General features: G+C 47.1%; 1 long non-coding RNA gene across 1 annotated transcript; it reads left to right on the top strand.

Moving 5' to 3' along the window:
- The first annotated feature begins 2,884 nt into the window (after positions 1-2,884).
- Positions 2,885-14,357, top strand: LOC108580545. Its single transcript, XR_004177140.1, has 4 exons — positions 2,885-3,243; positions 4,083-4,367; positions 11,027-11,107; positions 14,033-14,357. It is a non-coding gene; the product is annotated as an uncharacterized LOC108580545 (long non-coding RNA).
- Positions 14,358-21,718: the final 7,361 nt, after the last annotated feature.

Raw genomic sequence — 21,718 nt, forward strand, 5'->3', positions numbered from 1 at the left:
TGCCTTTCCAAGACAGGCCGGACTGAAAAAATCTCTGCCTTTGTTTCTTGGCCAAATTTTATCCAGGGTCTCCCAAGACTTAGGGAATCATTAAGCAGCTGCCTCATTGAACCCCTGCCTTTCACTCTCACCTCACCTGCTTTCAGAAATTTGATCGACTCAGACAGAAACATGAAATATTCATTAGAAGTTCCCAGTGAGCAGTGTCTCAAGAGCTTGCAGGGCTAAACTGGGGAAGTGTCACATGTTGGTTTTATGCCTCAGTAGCACTTGCGCATGGTCCGTGTCCGACCCATCGGTGTACTAAATCAGACTGAAGTTTCATCACTATGCTTTGAGTATAAGACAAATATCACTCCCTCTCACATTGCCTGCTATTGCTAGAGTAGGAGAAGTTATCAATTAGGGCCCTTTCTGTTGGGACAGGAAACCCAATTCAAATTGGTTTAGGTGAAGAATGAACCGTATTGAATCAATCAACGAAAAAGCCCAAGGCTAGCTGGCTTCAGGAGTGGCTGGCTTCAAGGCTCAAATGAGGTCATCAGGCCTTGGTCTCTCTCCATCTCTAGGCTCTGCCTTCTGTTTGATTGGCTTCATTTTAAGCCTCCATGTGGTGGGCCCCGGTAGTTCCAAACTCCCCCTTGTGGTGGCAAGATGGCAGCAACAGTTCCAGCCTCCGTAGTATAAAGCAGGGGTCAACACATTTTTTTCCATCAAAGTGCCAGATAGGAAAGATTTTAGGCTTTGTGGACTATGTGGTTTCTGTTGCAGCTACTCAGCTCTGCTATTATAGTGTGAAAACAGCCATAGATAATACATAAATGAATGAGCATGGCTGTGTTTCAATAAAACTTTATTTACAAAAACAGACAGTGGGCAGGATTCAGTCTGCCAACTGTAGCTTGCCTAGCCCTGTTAACTATGTGGAGTTGTTGTTGGAAAATGGCTGCTCGGCTGGGGATGTACCTTCTGGCTTCTCTTGTAATTGGGTATGGCCATATGGCTGAGTTCTTGCTGAAAGAACCTAGGTGGAAGTTATGTGGACCCTTTCTAGGTCAAAACTTGTAATAAACAGGTATGCCCGTTCGCATTATTTACCTTCTGCAGCTGAATGCAGATGATGAAGAAATTTTCAGAGTGGCAGAGGCACAAGATAAGGGAGTCTGGTTCCTGAATCACTGTGTGGAGTGGATCCATTTAATGACCAAGAACAACTGCCTCAGACTGTTACATGGGAAGGAAATAAATTTCTATTGTGTTTGAGTCACTATACATTTTTGATTTATTTTCAACAGCAGTTTACTTACCTTAAGTAGTAAAGAAGTCAGTGTCAGAAAGAGTGCTGATGTATGAAATAATCATAATATGTGGCACTCAGTAGTTGTGCTATGGGAAGCAAGAAAACAGAATAGGCTGCAAAAATAGTGACCTGTGTTATGCCATGGTAAAATAGTTCTTAAAACTATTTGGGGGCCGGGCGCAGTGGCTCAAGCCTGTAATCCCAGCACTTTGGGAGGCCGAGACGGGCGGATCATGAGGTCAGGAGATCAAGACCATCCTGGCTAGCACGGTGAAACCCCGTCTCTACTAAAAAATACAAAAAACTAGCCGGGCGAGGTGGCGGGCGCCTGTAGTCCCAGCTAATGTGGTCCCAGCTACTCGGGAGGCTGAGGCAGGAGAATGGCGTAAACCCGGGAGGCGGAGCTTGCAGTGAGCTGAGATCCAGCCACTGCACTCCAGCCTGGGCGACAGAGAGAGACTCCGTCTCAAAAAAAAAAAACAAAAAAACAAAAAAAAAAAACAAAAAAACAACTATTTGGAAGACCAAGCAAACATATGCTGTCCCTGTAACTCTAGGGAAAGTCATTATAAAGAGATAGAACATTAGTGTGTGTTATAGTTGAGTTATTTGCTGCTTATCACACGTTATTACTAGAAAAATACATTCCCTGGCAATAATTCGCCAGTTTATAAGCAGAAACAAAAGAGAATAAAGTGTCCCCAAATTTGGAAAAGCCTATTGATTCTGGACACCCAACTGGAAATAAAACACAAGCCCAATTGCCCTCCTCTAAAAAAAAAAAAAAAAAAAAAAAACTTTGAGGGGAGAAAAGCCCATTAAGAAATCTCAGTTAAATGTAACAACTCAATCGTGGAGCAAAGGGCTCCTTTCCACCCAAACCTATTGTTCAGATGGTCTCAAGGTGGCTGCCATTAAATTGAGAGAAATCTATGGAGACAAGAAAGAAAATAATTTGGGCTTCAGAACTAGGTCTAGGAAAGAACTTTGGGTGTGGTTACTGGCACTTGGAATTTACTGGAAACAAATAAATGAGAAACTTTCTATTTTTGAGGGAATTGTATTACAAAAAAAAAAAATCACAAGCTTGGATGAAATAATCTTTGACTGGTTAAGCTTTACCCTTCCATCCTAAATTTGTATGAGCAGAAAGTGAGCTGTGTTAAATAAAATTTACAGGAGGTTGTTGGCTTGGACTGAGCTCCTGCACTGGGCCCAGCAGATTAAATCTAAATGGAGTCACTCATGCTAAAGTTCCACATCACCAAACTGAAATTAAGTTGTTTATGTGAACTTCCAAAAAATCAGGAGGGAGAAAGGGTAACAGTTAAATCCCCAAGCAGGCCAGTTTTAGCCAATGTAAGAAAGTCCCCTCTGCACCAGCCTGGGCAACAAAGTGAGACCCTGTCTCTACAAAAAATAAAAAATTAGCCAGGCATGGTGATGCACATTTGTAGTCCCAGCTACTTGTGAGGCTGAGGTGGGTGGATCGCCTGTGCCCAGGAGTTTGAGGTTGCAGTGAGCTGTGATTGTGCCAAAGCACTCCAGCTTGGGCAATGGAGCAAAACTCTGTCTCAAAAAAAAAAAAAAGAAAAGAAAAGAAAAGAAAAAGAAAAACAAAGCCCCCTTTGCTTTAATCTTTACCCTTTACCAGAAATGTAAGTTTGATACAACCAATCCACATTTTGTTTCCTGTGTCTGTTTTCCTCGGCCCTTTTCTATCTATAAAACCAACCTCCTCTGTTGGCTCATCAGAACACTCACTCTGTTTTATGGGTTCAAGTGCTGCCCGATTCTAGAATTGCAAATAAAGCCAATTAACACCTTTAGATTAAATTTATGGTAATTTTGTATTTTGACAGCTCCATAAAGGAGGTACAGTTTTCAAGGAGGGCACTCCAGAAGTGGCTAAAAATAATAATGGACATGGAAGGATACCCAAGGTAGAGGAAGGGGCCCTAAACAAAAATAGACAAAAAATTCTTCCCAGAGAGCAGATTAAGGGCTAAACAAGGAATTTATCTCCCCTGCCAGGCAGAGGGTCTTTACTCTGGTGGTCCAGCAGAATTCCATCATGCTATCAACTAAGTGCTGTGTTCTCATTTTTCTTTTTTTTCCTGAATGGGAGTCTTTTTGCAGTTATCAGGTCTTGGGTCCACCACAATATAGTGGACATGTGTTAGAGGGACAGGTAACTGGTCTTTGAGTTCATCAATTGCTGGACCAGGAGGAACCGCATATAGACCTGATTTTTTGTTTGTTTGTTTGTTTGTTTGTTTTTTGAGACGGAGTCTCGCTGTGTCTCCCAGGCTGGAGTGCAGTGGCACGATCTCAGCTCACTGCAAGCTCTGCCTCCCGGGTTCACGCCATTCTCCCGCCTCAGCCTCCCAAGTAGCTGGGACTACAGGCGCCCGCTACCATGCCCGGCTAGTTTTTTGTATTTTTAGTAGAGACGGGGTTTCACCATGTTAGCCAGGATGGTCTCGATCTCCTGACCTCGCGATCCACCCTCCTCGGCCTCCCAAAGTGCTGGGATTACAGGCTTGAGCCACCGCGCCCGGCCAGACCTGATTAAGAAGACATTGTGTCCTCAAGCATCCTGGACTTTGAGGTGGATGTAGTGACTGAATGGGACTTTGAGTTTTCTTTCTTGAGGAGGGCATGGGTGTAGTCTCCATGCGGGAAGAAGGATACAAATGGACAGTTGGCCTACAGGAGGGTGGACTGTGATAGACTGATAACTGTTTACTAAAAATCCATTTCCTTTTCATCCTGAACACAGCTACACCACACGTTCCTGGCTGTACAAACAGTTAGGTGTGGCTACATGATTGAGTTCTAGCCAACAGAATATGAGTGGAAGTGGTGTGGGTCGTTTCCAGGCCAAGAAGCCGGTGTGTCCTCTCCTTGCTCTCACTTCCTTCCTGCTGGTTGAATACAGATAGTGATGAGGCCCAAGACCCTAAGGAACAGTGCAGCTGGGAGTCGGAAGGAGCCTGGGTTTCTGAATCATCACATGGAGGGGAGCTGTCTTCAGCTGGGAGAGCTGTCTTCAGTTGGATACTGGGTGAGTGAAAAATAAACTCCTATTGTTTTTGAGCAATTATAAGATTTTGTATGCTCGTTACCACAGCTTAGTTTATTTAATTAACATAAGAAGCAACATGATCTCTTTTTCTCTGTGTGTGCTTAACACATTCTCTCTCTGCAGACTGGCTTTTGTTGCAATTCTGCATGTAACTCAGTTGTTAGCTGGAGCTTCCCTTTCCCCTAAGGTCTAGGTGAAATTGGAAAGATCGCCTTATCATATGGGTATCTAAAGCTTTCCCAAGATATTCCTGAATTCCCAATGGAGCTTCTGTTTTCTGTTTTTAAAGATTCCTTTCCCCGGCCGGGCGCGGTGGCTCAAGCCTGTAATCCCAGCACTTTGGGAGGCCGAGGCGGGCGGATCACGAGGTCAGGAGATCGAGACCATCCTGGCTAACATGGTGAAACCCCGTCTCTACTAAAAATACAAAAAACTAGCCGGGCGTGGTGGCGGGCGCCTGTAGTCCCAGCTACTCGGAGGCTGAGGCAGGAGAATGGCCTGAACCTGGGAGGCGGAGCTTGCAGTGAGCCGAGATTGCGCCACTGCACTCCAGCCTGGGTGACACAGCGCGAGACTCCGTCTCAAAAAAAAATAAATAAATAAAGATTCCTTTCCCTTTTGAAGTCTTTAGCTCAAATGGTCTCTCTCACTCTCTCTCTTTTTTTTTTTCCTTCATTTTTTAGAGACAGCGTCTTTCTTTATTGCCTGGGCTGGAGTGCAGTGGCACAATTACAGCTCACTGCAGCTTGGAACTCCTGGGCTCAAGCAATCCTCCTGCCTTGGCCTCTCAAAATGCTGGGATTACAGGTGTAAGTCACCATACCTGGCTGGTCTCTGTTCTGTTCCACCCTTTATCCTTTTTTTTTTTTTTTTTTTTGAGCTACACACACATACATATATACTTCTCACTCACACAAATTATTTGTGAGTGTAAGAGGTTGTAGTGAGAAATTGGTGACGAATAAGTAGAGGAAGGGCTTACACTTACAGGGGTGCAAACCTCAAATGAAACAGACATGTCACCACCCTTAAGTCACCCACCACTGGTGAGTATCCCTGGCCCTTCACTTCACCTGGCCCCAACTTGTCTCTATGTTTTCATTCTTCTCTCTCCCTCTATTTGTCTTTTTTTCCTTTACTTGTACCAAGAGCCAGACAAAAGCCCTTGGATGCTCTGGAAAGACTAACAAGTTGGTAGATGGGAAATCTAACAATTGGATGATTTTTCAAATCGCTACTTGGAGGGGAGGCAGAATAGTGCCTGGGGTACAAAGCAAAGTAGGAGGACCACACTCAGCCTCTACTCTGTCATCCTGAGCAATTCAGCTCTGGCCCCAATATGCACATCTTACTAAAATAGAAGAAATGTATAGAATAAAAGAGAATAAATAGATTTTGCTCAACCTATCCTTTTTAGAAGTGTTATTATTATTATTATTTTTTAAAAAGACAACTGTCTGTTTTTATGCAATCATGTCCCTGGGGACTCACCCCAACCCCATGTGGCTTATCAAAGTGTTCATTAAAAATGTACCTTTCTCTTTCTGAGTTTTGTTAGCCTAAATTTTCCAATTTTCTTTGCATTTTTAGTGACATTTAAATTATCCTAGTGAGATTTCACTGCTGCTGATAGATTGGCATTCCAGGCAGGTCTACCATCTTCCTCCTAATATAGGATTGCTCAACTCTTTCTCTACTTTTTAGGAGAAAAACCAAGAAGATTTCTTCTTTATGTCCAGTGGAGTGTTTTTTGTCCTTCTCTGATGTCTTGGTACCAACTTATGTTTGTTATTGAAGGATTTCCTGAGCAGCTTATCATGTTACTTTCCCATACAAAGATAATTCTTTCCCTAAAATAAATTTAGGTTCTAGCTGGTAATATCATAAAAGCTTTTTTTTTTAAACCTTGTTTCATATGTACTTGATAGAATTCAGTCATTTTAGCCCTGGAACTAAATTAACTTTCAACTCCAGCAGGGTTGTCATGTACAGTTGTATAGGTTGTACACTAAGCCTCCCTAGGGAGTACCTTTTACCTATAGTCTATGTCACTGGTAATTTCTAGAGTTGTGTGGTCCACAACCTGTACAACCGTATCTTGTATAGTCCTGTCTCAAGGACCACCCACCATCCAACTAACTATTAAACTCAATGGCCGAATTCCAAATTTCTGGAAGAAAACATTTGGTGGTCCATTTTGGGCCAGCTGTCCACTCTTCTCCAATCAGATATGCTCAGATTGGAAACATCATGTTGTAGGCACATAGGTGCAGAGCCTCACTGCCTTTGGGGAGCCCATCTAGGGGAAGTGGGAAACTGTTCTCAGAGGAGGGGTTGTATGAGAAGTACAGACATCTCAAAACATGGCATTACCAAGGGCCAGTGATAAGAAAAATGAATAGTCCAAAGGTATGTCGAATATAATCTAAGCTGATGTTTTTCAAACTGTGAGGTATGACCCATTAATGGGCTATGAAATCAATGTAGTGAGTCATATTTCTAAACAACACAGAAATGAAATAAAAGAGATTAGAGATTAGGAAATAATTAGCATGCAACCCACCTAGTAAAGTTAAACTAGTATATAAAGTGTGGATTGTGGTGCAACATGATCAAAAACCAAACCAAAGCCCAAACCATTTCACTCCTCTCTGCCTGCCCATAGGTTTGATGCAGGCACCCTAGGGACATTTATCTGAGAGGATCTTTCTAGGCCTTGTCTCCCTCACTACTCCTGTGATCTTGCCTTATTTCCTTGCTAGCAAATCAAACCCTTCTTTGGTTCCTGAGCCCACCCTTATCTTGGCAGATGGTTGGTTGGAGTCTCCAGCCTGCAGAAGTAGGACCTCAATTTAGTTGTGCTCATTTGAGCCCAGTATCCCAGTGGCATGGGGTATGTCCCAGAGACTTGCTTGCTTCCTGAACTACAGCCTGTGGCTACCTTTGCCTAATTGAAACAATTGAGTTTTGCTTAAATTTTCTGCTCTGTATTCTCTGTGCTATGGTTTTGTAAGCCAAGTTGTCCTGGAGACTGGACAATGTCGTTAACATCTCCCTCTTCCAGTTGATAGGCACAGGTTGTATCCCTTGTCTGGATGAACCCATGAGTAGAATCCTGCTGCCTGCCTGTCTTCCAGGACTCCCTCCCGCATGTTGCCCATGGAGATCACCTACAAGCTAGCTGGGAACAACAGTTTTCTGCATCAGGCATGTACATAGGACCAGCTTCCGCCTACTTCTCCCACCCATGGATTCCTTCTCCGGATCTCTGGGTTTATCGTCTGTGGCTTCCTATACCTGCTTCCTGTCCCTTGATTTTGGCGACTAGTTTGGATGTCCTTCTCTGCATCCACAGCCTTAGCTTTCCTACCTCCTTTCTCTTTTGAACTGGCCAAGCCTTCGAGGGACATCTACAAGTTCTTCTAATAATTCCCCTTATATAGGGGTGCTGGATTTAACAAATAAGAATACAGGACACCTTGTTAAATTTACATTTCAGCTTAGCAACAAATTTACATTTCAGCTTAGCAACAAATAATATTTGCATGTCCTATGCCATCTATGGGACATACTTCTATTAGGAAATTATTCACTGTTTATCTGAAATTCAGATTTAATTGTGTATCCTGGTTGCCAGATAAAAAACAGGATACACAATTAAATCTGAATTTCAGATAAACAGTGAATAATTTCCTAATAGAAGTACGTCCCATAGATGGCATTTATCTGGCAACCCTACACCTACAGTTCCTCGCTGAGGAAATGGCCTTAAGCTCTTTATGCACAGGTAGGTGGTCGTGCTGTGTCCCATAGTACCCCACCCCTACCCCATCCCCAACATCATAGCTAATTGGATCAGGAGTGAGTACTTGACCCAAGGTCAGCTAGTGCATAGGTTGGCCCACAGTCTAAAAAGTAGCCTGGTGCAAGACTTTTGCACCAAAGGGAAATAATGTTTAAGTGAACGGTTCTCCCTCAGGAGTAAGAGAGTAAGAGAATAATTAGTAAGAGAGTGTGAGAGAATCAGTTGGTAGGAAGAACAAAAGCCAAAAGACACATAGAGAGAAAAAAGCAGTAAATAAGGCCGGGCGCGGTGGCTCAAGCCTGTAATCCCAGCACTTTGGGAGGCCAAGACGGGCGGATCACGAGGTCAGGAGATCGAGACCATCCTGGCTAACACGGTGAAACCCCGTCTCTACTAAAAATACAAAAAACTAGCCGGGCGAGGTGGCGGGCGCCTGTAGTCCCAGCTACTCCGGAGGCTGAGGCAGGAGAATGGCGCAAACCCGGGAGGCGGAGCTTGCAGTGAGCTGAGATCCGGCCACTGCACTCCAGCCCGGGCTACAGAGCAAGACTCCGTCTCAAAAAAAAAAAAAAAAAAAAGCAGTAAATAGAATTCATGAAGTCATAGAAGTGCTGAACAAGCAGCTCTATGGGGAGGGAAGAAGGGTGGAAAGGACTTGGTCAGTTGCAACAGGAGCAGCTGAAGTAGAAGGAGAGAGAAAGGAAACAGCAGAGGCATGGTAATGGTAGGATGCCAGGGACCAGTGAGCACCAGATCTGAAAGTCCATGAGATAACCTGCTGATTAGACTCCCAGCTTCCAGACTCCAAACCAAGAACAAAACTCCCTAAGACTCCCAAACTCCCTAGGCTGGGCCATGGTTCTTTTTCTTTCTGTGCAGTCCGGTGATTTAGCTTGGTTCACACAAGAGTCCTACCAACTTGACTGACCTTTCTCATTTCTATTTCTATCCTTAAAATGAATCTCCATAATTTCTGGTGTGGAGTTAACCTGACCTAGAAGGGAAGCACTCTTAGCTCTGTGCTGTTCAACACACCATCCAGGTGAAGGGGACCCACCCCACCTCTGTCCATCTCTCACTGCCATGCAAATCTCCAGATACTGATACCTGCTGGAACTGACCTGGAACTTCCGACCCTAGGTCTTGTAGCACTGCCTGCCCCTGTGAAACCTTGGTTCTGGAATCTTCCTGTCCTCACTGACCTAGTGCCTAGCACAGCGTCTGACACATGCCTGGAGAACAAGGACTACATGCACAAATGCAGTCAAATTCATCTCTTTTGGCTTGAGTGGTTGTGGTGGAGAGGAGAAAGAAGTTCTGAATGGATTTCTGGCTCTGCAACTTCCTCGCTACATAACCACAGGCAAGCTTCTCAAATCCTTTAAGCCTCCATTTTCTCCTCTGTGAAATGAGGATGGCGTTATCTACGCTATTGTGAGGTTTAAAATAGCAGATGTGTGAAAGCCTATATATAATAAGCCCTGTGAAAAACTTTACTGCATCTAAGTATAAGGAAGCTGCATTTTGTTAGGGTTGCACTTTATGAGGCTTCAGATGAGTAGAAAAACAAACAAACAAACAAACAAATCTCATGATATAAGATTCCTCTTGGCAAAGGATGGCAACCATTTATGTTGGCTAGCTGGCAAGAGAAGAAACAGCGTTTATAGTTCGCTGGGATTGCAGGTCGAAAATCTTGCAATTTTGGACAAATTTTCATTTTTAGATTATTTGGATTGGATTCTTTTCTTTTCTTTTCTTTTTTCTTTTTTGAGACAGAGTCTCTCTCTGTCGCCCAGGCTAGAGTGCAGTGGCACTATCTTGGCTCATTGCAAGCTCCGCCTCCCAGGTTCACTCCATTCTCCTGCCTCAGCCTCCCAGTAGCTAGAACTACAGGCGCCCACCACCTCGCCCGTTTAATTTTTTTTTTTTTTTTGTATTTTTAGTAGAGAGGGGGTTTCACCCTTGTTAGCCAGGATGGTCTCGATCTCCTGACCTCGTGATCCGCCCGCCTCGGCCTCCCAAAGTGCTGGGATTACAGGCGTGAGCCACCACGCCTGGTTTGGATTATTTTCAAAATTTCAAAACGATGAACCTTTATTATTACTTGTGTATTAGTCTCTTTTAAATGTACTTTAATCAAATTTGCTTAAAATGCCGCTGCCCCCAATTCCATGATTTGAGGGAGAAGAAGATGAAAAATGTACTTTGTGATACAAAATGGATGATTCTTTATGGTCCTGCACAGCTGCATGTCCCAGCATCACATTAACCTCTGGATCTTCTCAGCATTCACTCTGGAATGTTTTAAATGTCATAACAGTGTACTTTCAAAATAATATCCTTGCGCACCCCCTCCTCCCCAATCGTGTAATATTGTCAGGATGTTTTATCTGGTGCCATATATCCTGCACATGACAAATCCATTTCCCCAAACAAACCATCACATATGTCCACACTGTCTATAAATTTTGAATCCTGACATCAACACTATTACCCTTTGACGTGTGGATTGGCCTGAGTTGTGCAAAACTGAGGGGATGATGTCTTTAAGGAATTAGGGGATGTCACTCTTTTCTTTCTGATGGGTCCCCTCTGGAGAAAGTGATGTCAGGAACATGCAAACTTTAACCCTGCTGGAGAAAGCCCTAGATACTCTCCCCAGGGTACCCGGAGATTCAGCCGGCCAGATCTGTAAGCGTCTCCACCTCTGGGGGTGATAACAAGGTCACCCTATACTTCGGTTTGGCTTTATAATAATACATCTGGCATCAATAGAGATTCTTTCTTTTCAAAGTGCTTTCCTATTTATGATCTCATTTTGCCCTTGCAGGAGGAAGAAAGAGAGCTGGTTAGGAAGCAAACTTGAGTTTCCCGTGCTCTGTGGCTGAGCAAGTCACTTCACCATTCTCAGGTTCAGTTTCTCCATCTGTGAAGTGGTATTATAAGGGCTGTTGACTGCTTAGGGTTGTGTAAGTGCAAATGCTGCTGTGGGTTGGGCAGCGAATGCCTAAAGAAATACAAAAAGCCATAGACAGAAACGCACTGTGATGATAAAAGTCATTTAGACACTCTGGAAGTCGTAGAGCTGGAAGGAACTTCAGAAATAATAGTAAAGAGGTTTCAGTATTCTATCTTGTGAAGATGCACAGATGAAGCGTGGGCAGGAGCAGGAGACATTACTTTGGTGGCTCAGATTTTTGGTCTCTCACTTTAAGAGGCACCTAAACTGTAAGCAAAATGCCATTGCTGGCATTGGCCCCTTCTCCACCCCACTCTCTCACTCACTCAAGAAAGCATACCAGAATGCTAGTGAAAGAGGTTATTATAAGAGTAACCTTGATTTCCCTCTAATTTATTTTTCAAAAATGCAATCTCAGGATTCTTACATGGAACAAAACCCTGACCCAAGCCGACTTAAGCAAGAGTTGATATTTATTGACTTGTGAAATAAAAGCATATCCAGCAGTAGATGCTTTAGTCCTGGCTAGATCCAGGGGATCAAATGGTTTTGTCAGAACTTAGACTATTTATTCATCTCTAGGTTCTGCTTTTCTTTGTATCGACACTGTCAGACAGAGTCTTTTCATGAGTGATAAATGGCTGTTGGCAGGCTTCTGTTTGTATCCTCAAAGCTTAGCACCCCTGTGAAAAGAGAGCTTTCTTCTCCCAGTAGTTTCAGTGTTAAGTTCTAGGATTAAGACTCATTGGACTGACTTGGAGTCACTGTCCCTGTCCTTCAATCAGCCACTGTTTCTAGGGCAGTGGGATATGCAGACTGCCTAGGACTACATCCTCTCTCTCTTCCTTTCTCTCCAGGACGGAAGTGGGGATGGAGGTGGCATCAGCCTCATTTGAACCCACATGAACTAAGAGGGGCTGTGGGGGTATTCCCCAAAGGAAGACTGAGGGGCATTACTAGAAAATGGGAGAATGGAAGCAGAGTGGGCAAAACCAACAGATGTTCACTACAGCAGATAAAAAACTTGGCAAATTATTAGTGAGCAAGTACTTATAATACATGTGGCGCACGGGGCTGTGACTCACCAGTGTGTTAGCACAATATGGTCAAAAACCTCTGATCCAATTCAACCTGCTCATCTGAACGATTTTATCAGCATTTAATAAGTTTGTTTTGGCCATAATGAGTTACAGTTTTGTTTGTGGTTTTGACACCTCATTAGAGGTTTCATCAGTGTAAGAAGCCAACCTAGGAGCTCTTCTCACAAGTTTCCCGGGAGAGAAATTGCCCCTCCAAATGTGAGGAGTCCCACTTTATATAGATAGGAGAGAAATTGCCCCTCCAAATGTGAGGAGTCCCACTTTATATAGATAGCATCCACATTTCTTGCAGTGGAAAACAAACCTTATAAAATGTAATACGTTTGGTTTCCTAACTTTTTCTTGACCCTGGGGTGGTAGAAGGAAGTGCAGGTTTTATCACTTGGATTTAGAGACAAGGAAATTGAAATGGAGAGAGAATTGGGCTCACGTGCAGGCAGCATGTCTAGCTGCCTCCATAGTGTGATCTGAGACACCCCGTGAGGCCTACTATTACTGTAAACCTCTAAAATAATAAATAAATGGCCGGGCGCGGCGGCTCAAGCCTGTAATTCTAGCACTTTGGGAGGCCGAGACAGGCGGATCCCGAGGTCAGGAGATCGAGACCATCCTGGCTAACACAGTGAAACTCTGTCTCTACTAAAAAAAAAATACAAAAAGCTAGCCGGGCGAGGTGGCGGGCGCCTGTAGTCCTAGCTACTCGGGAGGCTGAGGCAGGAGAATGGCGTGAACCCGGGAGGCGGAGATTGCAGTGAGCTGAGATCCGGCCACTGCACTCCAGCCTGGGCGATAGAGCGAGACTTCGTCTCAAATAAATAAATAAATAAATAAATAAACCATTCTGCCACTGAAATTGCTGCATTTTTGGCGGAGTGCAAACTCTGTCGCCCAGGCTGGAATTCGCGAGTGGTCGCGTCTGGCTCCTGCAAGCTCCGCCTCGAGTTCCGCCATTCTCCTGCCTCAGCCTCACGATAGTTGGGACTACCAGGCGCCCGCCCGCATTATTTTTGCCATTTTTGTGGTGAGGACACCACTGTGTTGGCCGGGTGCCAGTCTCCTGACCTGCGTGATCCGCCCGTCTCGGCCTCCCCACAATCGGGATTCTGGAAAGAACCTGCATCAGCCAATCACTCTTAATGAATGGCGGTTTAATGGGACCAAGGCGTTGGATCACTTGAAGGACAATGTATAATTAATGTGTTTTTGCAAGTTGGTTCAATTCAACAAATAGTTATTGAGGATCTACTACTAGTTCTATCACTGGGGATGTTTTGGTTACAAGTACAGGCATACCCTGAATATATTGCAGGTTCAGGTTCAGATCACCACAATAAAGTGAATGTTACAATAAAGCTAGTCACATGAATTTTTTGTTTTCCCAGTGCATATAAAAGTTATGTTTACACTATACTGTAGTCTGTTAAATGTACAATAGTATGATGTATAAAAATGTACATATCTTAATTTAAAAATATTTTATTGCTAAAAAATGCTGACACAGAGACACAAAGTGAGTACATGCTGTTGGAAAAATGGTGCTGATAGACTTGCTTGACACAGAGTTGTCACAAACCTTCAATCTGTGAAAAATTCAATATCTGCAAAGTGCAATGAAACAAGGTATGCCTGCAATAGCAAACCCCATTTCAACATACTTAACATATAAAAGGAATTTATTGACAACCCAGTGATAAGGTGACCTTCAGGTGGGGCTTGATCCAGAAGTTCAACAATGTCATAATACCAAAGACCTAGTTTTTTCTCCTTTTCTTCTCAGGCTCCCAGGTATCTGCCTCATCCTAAGACTGGCTGCCTGATGATCACAGGGTGGCTGCCAGAATGTTCTGAGAATTACGTGCTTCCTCATTTATACCCGGGATGAGAAAGCAGCTGTCCAAGGAGTTTGTAAGTGTGAGACAGTTCCTTCCCAGGCAGTATCTCCTCACATCTCTCTAGTTCAAACTGGGCCACGTGCTGCCTATTCCTAAACCAAACTTGGTGGCTTGGAGGAGGGGATGTGCTGAAAACCAAGGATCATGCCTGGCACCACCTTCTGTAGTGGCATATGGGCTGTGGGGAGACGGGTCTTGCCTGAATGAAAACCTGGGTACTGTTTTTTTTTTTTTTTTTATTTTTTTTTTTTTTTTTTTTGAGACGGAGTCTCGCTCTGTCACCCAGGCTGGAGTGCAGTGGCCGGATCTCAGCTCACTGCAAGCTCCGCCTCCCGGGTTTACGCCATTCTCCTGCCTCAGCCTCCCGAGTAGCTGGGACTACAGGCGCCCGCCACCTCGCCCGGCTAAGTTTTTGTATTTTTTTTAGTAGAGACGGGGTTTCACTGTGTTAGCCAGGATGGTCTCGATCTCCTGACCTCGTGATCCGCCCGTCTCGGCCTCCCAAAGTGCTGGGATTACAGGCTTGAGCCACCGCGCCCGGCAAAAAACCTGGGTACTGTTAACAGGAGGAAGGGTAATAAATGCAAAACCACCCCTCATTAGTGTTTGGGTGAAGGAAAAGGGACAAGATGGAGGAAGGTGAACAAGATGGAGCAGTCCCTGTTGCTTCCGGGTTCTTCCTCACCAACTTTCCCGCGCGCGGGAAGATGCAGATCAACCGAGCATGCTCCAGGTGATGTCAATCCGAAGAGATCAAAACTTACCCGGCCACGCCTATGGAGACGCCCCTATCACGCCCTTATCCCTTGCTTACTGCCTCCCCTTCCCGTTTAAATACATAAAAGTCCGCCGCGGCATTGACTTCGCCCGACCCCCGCATTTTGTGGGGCCGGAGAACAGCATCTACCCGAGGCGCGGCAGCGACTTCCTGGCCCCCGCACAGGACCAGAGAACCTGCAGATCGAGTGTATGCCACCAATAAAAAGGCTGCCGCACTCTTATGTGCGGCATACTTGTTTGTGCTTGGCTACTCCTAAATTAAGTTACAAATTAAATCAAAACAGTTGGTGCCAGTGAAGTTTAAATTCAAAAACAGTTAGTGCCAGAAACCTTAGGCCTGGGAGGACACCCTTCCTCCGCCTCCCCTAGGGGTCGAGGGCCTCCCTCCATGAGCCGGCTCCCAGCAGCAGCCGCGAACACCAGCAAGTGTTCCAGCTCTACCGTGCATCTGAGAATTTCTTCTTGTTAAGTACTCCGCGCATTAACCATCTCAGATGCGTTTCCATTTATTCGCCCGGCACAAGGTGGCCGTGTCCCAAGGGCCTGTGGCCACTATTAGGCAGTGAGGCCTTCAGCGGGAGGCGTCCGTCTCGAAAGTTTACTCAATTCTCGTTTGGTGAAACCAGGGAGCCCGGTCTAACTGACAAGGGCTTTGCCTTGCCACTCACATGAGTCGGTTTCCATTTCTAGTGGTTTAACGTGGGAACCTCCTGATTGAAAATCTGAGAACACCCCTTTGGGGTGTCTCCTCAAAAGCTGAGAGCGCCCATCTGAAGCTCCAGGTTTAAAGCGGCAGTAAATTTTCCTCTCCCGCAGCCCGGCAAACCCGGAGGAGACCCTCCTCAGGGCCCCCTGGAGTCCGGGAGCTCTCACTCACGCCATGGGACAAACCAGGACACAGACCTTAAAGCTTACCTCTAAAGTCTCCTAGGGAATTGCGTCTGCCTCCCTCTCCCATGCTCCCTTGGCCCCAGAGTCTGTAGGCCCAGGAAGGGTTTTGGTCTGGGGTGACCCACAGGAGGATTCCCGGGTGAGACGTCTGCCCAGGAACTCATTGTCCATGTAGGACCCGTCCGGGGCCAGGAGACGTCACTTACAGGTAATCTCCATTGTTCCAGAGGCACCTCCGGTCTGTGGCTCCAGAGGACGCTTTAATAGCAGGCGGAAGTTACGGTTTCGCCATATGGGTGAGAAAGGCAGTAGGAAATCCCAATCCATGCCGAAGACGCGGCACGGGGTATGCAACTCATCTCAAAACTTTACGGTGGCAGATCGCCGTGGCGATTGATTTTTGCGCCTACGCAATAGGCCGTGATCTCAACGCTAGGACGACGTAGAGTCCTCAACGGCAGCCTGAAGGCACTTTAGACCGTGGCTTACATTTTTAATTAGATCGGCTCTAATTTCTGCCAGAGGCTCGGAAAGTCAGTCAGAAATTATCTATAGCCGAGCTTTACGGGGCTTTGTCTACCGTATTGAACCGCCAATAGCCCGGTGTTAAATGGCCCAGGTCTTGTTAGCCCACAAATAACCCTAAACGGCCCTTAGCCCCCCGCCTCAGCAACTCAGGGGGACTCCACCCTCCATTTCAGATGGGGCCGGCCGGTGGCTGACCTCCTCCCGACTTTCCTCCCCGTCCCTATGGACTCACCACCCCTCCTGTGCTCCTCCTTCAGCCACTCCTCTCACCCCTCCCTATGAGCTCCACTGCCCGCTTACGAGCCCTCCTCCTCGGCCCTGCTCTTCCTCTCCATGCAACTCCCAGGGCAGTGGCCTTTGAATCCAGCCCTCCTGCCAGTCGGCACCTCGGCCCCTCTGGTCATTTGTCTTAGCCTACCCTACGCCAGTCTGTTTCAACCTCCCCTGCTAGTATGTGCCCCTCACAGAGACAGGCCAGTAGGTGGTGTCTCCCCGCGCCGCCGGGCCAGCACCGACTGGCAGGCTTGGCAGCCTCAGCCGCCCACCTAATATTCCAAAGAGTTTGATGCCTAGGCCAGGCCACATAGCCTTACCTGGGCACACATGTCATTCTTACACTTCCTCACCAACCCAGAGGGAAAGAGGGAGTCAGAACCTAGCAGCCACTGCAAGGCAGCATGCAGATCAATGGCATTTATTAAGCATGCACTATGCATATTGGAGATGGCTGTCTATCCATAGAACCAGATTGAGTTACCCAGCGCGGCGGCCTGGCGCCCGTGGAAGGACGTATGGTTCAATCTCGCCAGCGGTATGCAGCTCGCTCAAAATTAGTCCAGATTTTGATGAAACTTCAAAAGGAAATCATCCCGGCGCAGATGAGGGCAGCACCTTCCTAAGTAGCGCTTACGGAGGGCACTGGCCCAGCAATTGCATTTGAACCCCCACCTCACCTAGCCGGACGGCTGTCCCTATCTCCCTAACCCATCTCGAATCAGCCTCACATGTTCCCAAAAGCAAAAGGGTTGAAGATGGGCCACCTCCAGAGTAGGAAAAGTTGGCCTTCACGTTTTGCTCCAGAGAAGGCGGCAGCTGAGGCCTTAAGGAGACTGAACCAGGGAAAAAGAAGGGAGGCAATAGCCCCAGGCTGACAGCTCAGTGGCTGCCCTCAACCCGAAGCGTTGCCCACTCTGCGGCAGGAAAGACACGGGGCCGAGTCGCGAGGAACCACTGCTATAAATCGGGGCCAGGATGCAGGCAGCCGTGTCCCCAGGCCAGCCGACCACTCCTGTCGTCCATGTGCCTTTAAAGTTGTCAGCTGACATTGGGAAAAAGGTGTGGAAATCCTGCTTCCTGCCACCCGCCCACCTGCAACAGGAAGGACACTTTGATCTGGTGCCCATGGCAGAGGCAGCGTGGCCTCGTGGTGCCCTCTCCTCAAAGGCGGAAGGCTCCTTCCCAGCTCACCAGGCGGCGATAGCTGGTGCCCACACTCAGGGGAACCCTCGGTCACCTGGGGCCTGAGATGTCCGATGCTTTGGGTGGCTGAACTGCTTTTCCCTCATCTAATGCCGGAGGCTGCCCTATTCTGTTTTGCACCGCCTATGGAGGGTCCCTGCTTATCCCACTATCTCAGCCAGTGAACAGTTGGGAGTGAGGCAGTAAACCGTCCTAACCTCGCCAGACCTGATGTTGAAGTACCTGGATTTCATAAATTGCTTTGCCCTCTTTCCTCAGCATCCGCCTCTTGTCCCCACCCCCTCTTGGGATGAAACATCTTAAGCTTCATGAAACGTAATTCCCTTCCACTGCCAGGTATGCAGGTTCTACTCCAGGATCAACACCCTCCTCAAATTTACCAGCTTCCTCATGTTCTTCATCTTAACTTAGCAGCTTTTCCTTCGCCAAACCCATGATACCTCCTTTGGGCCCATCCTCCCAACCCAGTAGGTTCCTTTTTACTCTCGCTAGAGCCTAGCTTGGCAGGTGCCTTTGTGATTCGGCAATGTTAGACTTACCCTCCACGCTTTGTCATCCATTATTATGGTTTACTCTAAATTCCCCTAGTTGCTCTGTCCCCTAACTTTGTATGGAGATTCTAAACCTGGTCTACGGTAACCAGATACACTCAGTCATGCCGCGGCACTGCAGATTGTCCACCCCACCCCCACCCCCACCCGGTTTGTCTCTGCCCCACTACCTAAATAAAATGGGGCTGTTAGGCTGGGATGAAAGGACAAGACCTGGGAGGAGACAATAGCAGAGGCGATGAAAGCCAGGACCTCTGAGGGCCTCTACGCTCCGGTCCCTGTTGGGTCAGAGAGAATGGGAGAAGCCAGGAGGTAGGGGAGTTGGTGAGGGCAGTGAGCAGGAGGTGGAGACAGAGAGGCAGGGGTGGGGAGAGACCAGAGATGACAGAGATCCTGGAGGGCAAGAGATGAAAGAGAGACAGAGTGAGACAGAGATTCCTTTTTACTCTCCTGCATGAAGCTCTTCATGGTGCATGGTGCATTTAAAGCTCCGGCGGACGGCCCTGTTGGAGGCTACTTTTGGGTATGTAAACTCTATCTAAAACTCTTAACCATACCTCCTCACCCCACAGTGCTGGTTCACTAGGGGTGCCCTACAACCATTCTCTTTCTTGAGAAGGAGGGTGTCACTGAACTAGCTTCCCAGCTCAGCTCCAGCAATATGTGGGCTGTTTTCTTCCATAATTATCAGGTTTCCTAAGCTATAATTCCTTCCCCTTAACTTGGACCACGGTATGTTGCTTCCATTGAGATGCTTCCATTCCTAATTCCCATACTAATCCCCCTCTGCCTTATGTTATGTCTTTGCTCCCATTCTAAGCCATTCTCTCCGAGGAATAGCCAAGGGTCAGGAGATCACCTAGGGTACCTTCAACCAAATGCTCACTAAGTCCCTACACCCAACTGCCAACCTCAGACCCCTAACTTCGCCCCTTAACAGCAGAAGCAGCCAGGTGAGACCAGAGCCCTAAATTCTCTGTCAGCAGGGGTTTAGACTGTTTGGGTGAAGGAAAAAGGACAAGATGGAGGAAGGTGGGCAAAATGGTGAGTCCACAGTAGCAGGTTTATTTTATACTGCCAACTTTCCAGCCGAGAGGATGCAGATCAGCCGAGGCATCCAGCGTTGATGTCAATCAGAGGATCAGGCACCCCGGCCACGCCTGTAGGGCCCTATGCGCCCTTATCCTGCCCTGCCTCTCCCCTTCCATTTTTCGCAGAGTCTGCCACCCCAGCAGCGAAACCAGCCCGTGACTGCCCGGCCCCGCACATTTGTGGACTGGAAGACATCATGAGAGCTTGACACGACTTCCCTATTTCGAGACAAGGCCTGTCCGAGAGTGTATGCATATTGCAATAAAGGCTGCCTGTATGTGCTTTGGCCTCGTGTTTAATTGCTTAGCTCTCCCAAATTAAGTTACACATTAAATTTAAATCAAAGCGGTTGAGTGCCACTTGGTCATTTTAATTAAAACAATTCAGGGCTAGAATCCTCTTTATCCAAAGGAGGCCTGTAATGTGAGTATTTAATAAAATAGAACAAAAGTCAAGTTTCAAGGGCAGAAAGGGAGAATAATTTTAATTTTAGACATGTCAAGTTTGAAGTATCTGCAGAATATGTGGACAATGCTGTTGAGGAGCAAGTTGAAAATAAGGACCCAGGACTCAGCTTTGGGCTGGTGCTGTTGACATAGTGGTTAAAGCCACGACAGAGCCACTTAAGGTGCAAGGCAGCCCCTGGGTGGGCGCAGGGAGTAGGTGGAGCTGACTACTGATCTGGGCTTATGAGGGAAAAGGAAGGGGGCCCCATGGGATTGGAAAAGTGAGGAGAACACTGTATTAAGAAGGCATTGGGGAGGAGGCGAGGCATGGTGGCCTGTAGTAGCACTGGGAAACCGAGGCAGGCAGATCATGAGGTCAGGAGGTCCGAGAGACCATCCCTGGCGGCCTGGTGAAACTCTGTCTCTGTTAAAATACAAAAAATTGGCGGTAGCGGTGGCTCAAGCCTGTAATCCCAGCACTTTGGGAGGGGCGAGGCGGAGAGAGGCGTGGCGAGGTCAGTCAGAGACCATCACCTTCTTTCTGGGTGGCTTACGTCTCTACCTAAAAAATAAAAACCAGCAGGCCCGAGAGTGGCTGGTATGCAATGGTCCCAGCCTCGGGAGGCTAGAGACAGGAAAGAATAAGTGAACGGGGCCCAGACTTGCAGGTGAGCTGAGATCTGGCCACTCCAGCCCTAGGAGCAAGAGCCAGACTCAGTCTCAAAAAAAAAAAAGGCAGGCTGGCGGTGGCTCAAGCCTGTAATCCAAGCACTGGGAGGCGAGGGCGAGGTGGGATCCGAGGTCAGGAGGTCCGAGACCATCCCTGGCTGGGGCGGCTCCCGTCTCTGGCCAAAAATTGCTTGGGAGGCGGTGGCTGGGGCGCCTGTAGTTACAACTACTGGGAGGCTGAGACTGGGAAAAGAATGCGTGAACCCGGGAGGCGGGCGGGACTGCAGTGAAACTGAATCCGGCCACTGCACTCCCAGCCCTGGGCGGCAAGGCCAGACTCAGTCTCAAAAAAGATACAAAAAAAAATTAGCCGGGCTTGGTGGTGGGCACCTGTAGTCCCAGCTGCTCGGGAGGCTGAGGCAGGAGAATCACTTGAACCTGGGAGGTAGAGGTTGCAGTGAGCCAATATCGCGCCACTGCACTCCAGCCTGGGCAATAGAGCAAGACTTCGTCTCACACACATACACACACAAAAGAAGGCGTATGGAGAAAAGCAGTTCATGAAGTGGGGAGGCATTGTCTTAGAGGTAAGATGAGGCCTTAGCTGTTTCTGTTCAGTTTGGCCACAGTTAGGTCCCTGGTGGTCTCCGTGGAGGGATGTGGAGTGGTGGAGGAGGAGTCAGTGAGGGGAGGATGGGAAGTGATGAGGCTGAGGATCTCACCCTGCAGAGCCTGTCTCTGAAGGCCCAGGGGAGAGGAAGAGAGGGCAAAACTCAGAGAAGAGGGAAGACACTTTTTTTTTTTTTTTTTCCTGAAAGGGCTTTGAAGAGGTTGAGTACTTTTTGTGCCAGGCCACCTAAACTGATGATGCTCCTCTCCCTGGACAGGGGAGCAGATGTGGACAGAGAAGGTGGGGCCTGAGATCTGCTACAGATGATGGACTACAGTATACAGACCCCAAATACTTCCTTTCTGATACAGTTAGGATATTTTCCCCTGCCCAAATCTCATGTTGAAGTGTAATCCCCAATGTTGGAGGTGAGGACTGGTGGGAGGTGTTTGGATCATGGGGGCCGATCCCTCATGAGTGGCTTGGGCCAACCTCTTGGTGATAAGTGAGCTCTGGCTCTGACTT

Source organism: Papio anubis, chromosome 11, assembly GCF_008728515.1.
Source record: "Papio anubis isolate 15944 chromosome 11, Panubis1.0, whole genome shotgun sequence".
Lineage (NCBI taxonomy): Eukaryota > Metazoa > Chordata > Mammalia > Primates > Cercopithecidae > Papio > Papio anubis.